Raw genomic sequence first — 5420 nt, forward strand, 5'->3', positions numbered from 1 at the left:
GCCTCTTGATGAAAGTGAAAGAGGAGAGTGAAAAAGTTGGCTTAAAACTCAACATTCAAAAATTATCAGGACATCCAGTCCCATCACTTCATGGCAAATAGATGGGGAAACAATGGAAACAGTGACAGACTTTATTTTGGGGGGCTCAAAAATCGCTCCAGATGGTGACTGCAGCCATGAAATTAAAAGACACTTGGTCCTTGGAAGAAAAGCTATGCCCAACCGAGACCGCATATTAAAAAGCAGAGGGACGTCGGGAGTGAAAGCGAAAGCCCAGGCGGCGAACTGGGGGACTGGAGATCTAGCAGCAACTGGAGCAGCATGGCCAAGCCTTGTGGGGTGCGCCTGAGGGGGGAAGCCCGCAAACAGGTGGATGTCTTCAGGCAAAACCTTTTCCAGGAGGAGGACTCCTTCAATGTGACTGACCTGAATTCTCTCCGGGCCCCACTGGACATCCCCATTCCAGACCCCCCCACCCAAGGAGGATGAAATGGAAACAGATAAGCAGGAGAAGAAAGATGTCCCTAAGTGCGGCTTTCTCCCTGGGAATGAGAAGATTCTGGCCCTGCTTGCCCTGGTTAAGCCAGAAGTCTGGACTCTCAAAGAAAAATGCATTCTGGTGATCACATGGATCTAGCACCTGATCCCCAAAATTGAGGATGGAGATGACTTTTGGGTGGCAATCCAGGAAAAGGTGTTGGAGAGGGTAAATGCAGTCAAGACCAAAGTGGAAGGCTTCCAGACAACTATTTCCAAGTACTTCTCAGAACGTGGGGATGCTGTGGCCAAGGCCTCTAAGGAGACCCATATCTCCATATCGTGCCCTGGTGCACAAACGAGACGAGGCAGTCTATGGGGAGCTGAGAACCATGGTGCTGGACCTGAGGGCCTTCTATGCTGAGCTTTACCATATTATCAGCAGCAACCTGGAGAAAATTGTAAACCCAAAGGATGAAGAGAAGCCATCTATGTACTGAGCCCGGGGTTAGAAGGGAAATAAATGACCTATACTTTGTGTAGATTAAAAAAAAAAAAGAGACATTACTTTGCCAGCAAAGGTCCATCTAGTCAAGGCTATGGTTTTTCCAGTAGTCATGTATGGATGTGAGAGTTGGACTATAAAGAAAGCTGAGTGCCAAAGAATTGATGCTTTTGAACTGTGGTGTGGGAGAAGACACTTGAGAGTCCCTTGGACTGCATGGAGATCCAACCAGTCCATCTTAAAGGAGATCAGTCCTGGGTGTTCATTGGAAGGACTGATGCTGAAGCTGAAACTCCAATACTTTGGTCACCTGATGGGAAGAACTGACTCATTGGAAAAGACCCTGATGCTGGGAAAAACTGAAGGCAGGAGGATAAGGGGACAACAGAGGATGAGATGGTTGGATGGCATCACCGACTTGATAGACATGAGTTTGAGTAGGCTGCAGGAGTTGGTGATGGACAGGGAAGCCTGGTGTGCTGCAGTCCATGGGGTCAGAAAGAGTCGGACACAATTGAGCGACTGAACTGAATGGGCACAGACCTGGTCAAGGGTTTTGAGGCAAGAATGTGTTAGCTCTTGGCTTTTGGTGGGCATTAATGTAGAGTAGTTAAAAGTGTGGCAAGTATGTATTTTTTAAGAGTGTGGCAATTAATGTATAATTTTATTTATTTATTTTTGGCTGTTCTGGGTCTTTGTTGCTGTAGAGGCTTTTTTATAGCTGTGGAGAATGGAGGTGATCTTGGTTGAAGTGTGCAGGCTTCTCTGCAATGCCTACTCTTGTTGCAGAGCACATGCTCTAGGTGAATGGGTTCAGTAGTTGTGGTTCCTGGGCTCTAGAGCACGAGCTCAATAGTTGGAGCATGCAGGCTTAGCTGCTAAATGGCATGTGGCATCTTCCCAGACCAGGGATCAAATCTGTGTCTCCTGCAATGGCAGCTGGATTCTTTACCACTGAGCCACCAGGGAAGCCCAAGTGTGTGGCAAATTTTGAGGGTTAGTTCTGGAGAGCCAAGGAGCAAAGCCGCTTAATATTGCAGCCTCCAGTTAGCCAAAGGTGGCCTTTTATCTCTAGCATCCCTTGTACTTGATGAGTGCATATGCTTGATGAGGGGTCTGGCCTTCCAGGGGTTGTCCAAAGATAGGTTTGTTAGTTTCTTCCACTAATAAAGTGGTGGCAGCTACTGTCCAGAGGTAGCCAGGCCAACCTCAGGCCATGGAGTCTAGTTGCTTGGAAAAGTAACCTATAGGTGAGGAATTTCCCCTAACTTCTGAATGAGGACTTTCAAGTCTGTCCCCTGCTTTTCAGCCACATATAAGATGAATGGCTTTTTCGAGGTGGGAAGACTGTGAGCAGTGGCTCTGGTGAGAGCCTGCTCATTATCGTTAAAAATCTTCCTGTTATCCATTCCAAAGTACAGTTCTTCATCTGGGGCTTTAGTGGCTTCATATAGGGGCTTAACCATTAGCCCCATCTCTGGAATCCAAATTCTACAAAGTCCTGCCATGCTCAAAAACGTATGGAGATGTTTTTTTGTCTTCAGAGTGCTTAGGCCTAACATAGCTTGTTTTCTATCTGGGATACCTGTTTACTTCCAGGGTTTATAATATAATCCCAAATATTTAACCCGCTGCTTTGAGATTTGTGCTTTTGTCCAAGAGACTCTGTAACCCCAGGTCCCCAGGAAATTAAGGACTTAAATGGTATTTTGATCCATGGAGGGACTATATATTAATATATCAGCTACATGCTATAGAATAGCACCTTGTTTTAGGTGTGTTTCCCTTAGTTCCCTTCCCAGGGCCTGGGTGAACAAGTGTGGGCTGTCTGGAAACCTCTGAGGCAATATTGTCCAGGTATATTGTTGCATTTGGCCCAAGTCAGGGTTAGTCCAGTTGAAAGCAAACAGATACTGTGATGAGAAACAAACTGGGATGCAAAAGAAGGCATCCTTGAGATTGAGGACAGTAAATGATTTAGCGTCCTCAGAGATCTGGGTCAATATGTTGTAAGGATTGGCCATGAGGGGATGTACAGTGACCACTGCGTCCTTTACTGCTTAAAGGTCTTGTACCATGCTATGTTCCCTCTTGGCTTAACAACTAGCAGAATAGGAATATTGCAGAGAGTCTGGCAGGGCAACAAGAGGCCATGCCTTAGGAATTTATCCATGAGAAGTTGTAAACCCTTCTTCGCTTCCAACTTTATAGGATATTGTCTCCTGCTAGGTAAGGCAGTTTCTGGCCTAAGGCTAATTCTTACAGGACGGGCATTTATGGCCCTTCCAGGGATTCTTTTGTCCTGTACTGAGGGTCAACTGCTTGTAGAATGTGGTGGGAATAACACCTTGCTCTTCTGGCTGGTACGTCTTAGAGTCAAGATAAGGAGCTACTCAGCGCCTCCTAATCATAGTGTGGCCCCGAGGGAGCTCAGAAGGTCTCGACCTCGTAATGGGGTGGGACACTCAAGTACAACTGAAAAGCCATGTGAAATCAACTACTGCTCTTACTGGTAAGTGAGAGACCCAGTAAGATAGTGGGTGAGAGGCTTTCCATCAACACCAGTCACAGTACAGTTTTTGGAGGAAAGAAGTCAATGTGAGAAGTTAAGACAGTAAATGATTCCTGTGGCCATTAAAAAATAGACTTTCTTACCTGCCCCTGCAAGAACTAGCCAGGGCTCCTCCATGTAGAGAGACATCTCATTCTGGGGAGCCGCCAGAATCCCTGGGCTGTCTCAGTCATCCAGCATGGCCATCTCGAGAGCAGGAGCCCCCCCTTTCCCTTCAGGACTGAGGGCAGCCCCTCTTCCAATGACCTGTTGTTGGCAGGCTGGGCACGGCCCGGGGAACTCTTTCTGGCAATCTTGGGCCCGGTGGCCAGTTGACTTGCATTTGTAGCATTCCCCTCATTGATCTTACCTCTAGCCGGATGGTTGGACTTTCTTGCCCTCTCAGATTGTCCCTGAGCTTGATCTTGATTACTAAATACCTCAAAGGCCACATGTAGGAGCTGGGGCGTGGGCATTTGTGGCCAGATTGTAACTTTTGGAGTTTCTGCCCCATATCAGGGGCACACTGGTTAATAAAGTGTTGTCCCAGAAAGGACTGACCTTCAGAAGTGGAGGGGTCTATGATGATATACATTTCCTAAATGGCTCCACAATCTGCCCATGAAAGGGGGCTGGGTTTTCTTCTTCCTCTTGGGTCACTCCTTTAAACTTTTCATAATGAACTGACTTTTTGATAACACTTTTTCATCCCTTCTAATACACACTGGCTCATGTGCTTCCTGGCTTCTGTTCCCTCCCAGGAATTATGATTCCAAAGGGGCTCCTGGCTTAGGACTGCATCTCCACCCATAGTATAATGTCTGGGTTGGTCTCCAACAAGCTGGTCAGTGTGCCCCTGGGCTGCTGTCTGGATTCTATTCTTTCCTCAGGGGTACAGTAAGTAGATAAAATGACTTGAACATTCTTCCATGATAAGCAAAAATTGGAGTGAGGGCATGAAACCCTTCAACGAACTTACTAGGGTCTTCAGAAAATTGGCTCAGTTCCTGTCTGCATTGGGCTAAGTCGGTTCAAGAGAAGGGCGCATGTACTCTGAATGTTCCTTCACCATTTGCCACTGCCTTGAGAGAGCATAAGATTAGGATCCTGAGTGATAGGAACTCCAATGAGAGTTACCCCAGAGGGACTAGTCTCTGTTTCTTGGGATAACAGAGGTTATGGAGGAACATAGGAAGGTGGAGTCCGAGAGGGATCAGGAGAAGTAGGTGCCTCTGGAGCGGTGAGGGTTCTGTCAGAAGAAGGAGGAACTGGGTTTTCCCTCTGAGAGACAGGAGAGCTTAGGAGAGGATCATATAAAATGTCAGGAGAGTCTTCTGGTCTTCCAGGTTTTAAATTACAAGAGTTGTATCAGGCAGGATTTTGGTAAAGGACCACAAAAGCCTGAATATAGGGACTCTCACTCCAGTTTCCCATCCTGCAACAATAAAGATCCAATTGCAGAGTGGTATTATACATTAGAGTATTATACGTTTTTCAGGCCATTTTTCTCCATCCTCCAACTTACACAAAGGCCAGGCACTGCTACAATAGAATTTAAGTTTTTCCTTTTTTAGCCCTTCAGTTAAAATATTCCAATACTTTTTTTCCTCTCCAACCAGGCTTATTAAACATAATAAAATTCTGTATACAAGGTGACCTAAACCTGCTGCTTCAAAACATACTTTCTTTAACTAGTATTTGATAAATATTGATAGTATTCAATCCATAGAATGTCAAAAAGCAGCTTATTCTAAAATTAATAGAAAAGTGCCCAGTGCATATTACATGAATGGTCTAATTACTGGAACCCTAATATCTTGTAGAAGATAATTAACATAAGTATGACTGAGTCCATGTGACAGGATGCTGGAGAACCAATATGAGTCA

General features: G+C 45.7%; 1 pseudogene; it reads left to right on the forward strand.

The window, feature by feature from the left end:
• Positions 1–286: 286 nt before the first annotated feature.
• LOC136148035 (proteasome activator complex subunit 2 pseudogene) lies at positions 287–995 on the forward strand (annotated as a pseudogene).
• The last annotated feature ends 4425 nt before the right edge of the window (positions 996–5420 follow it).

Source organism: Muntiacus reevesi, chromosome 16, assembly GCF_963930625.1.
Source record: "Muntiacus reevesi chromosome 16, mMunRee1.1, whole genome shotgun sequence".
In the NCBI taxonomy this organism is placed as follows: domain Eukaryota; kingdom Metazoa; phylum Chordata; class Mammalia; order Artiodactyla; family Cervidae; genus Muntiacus; species Muntiacus reevesi.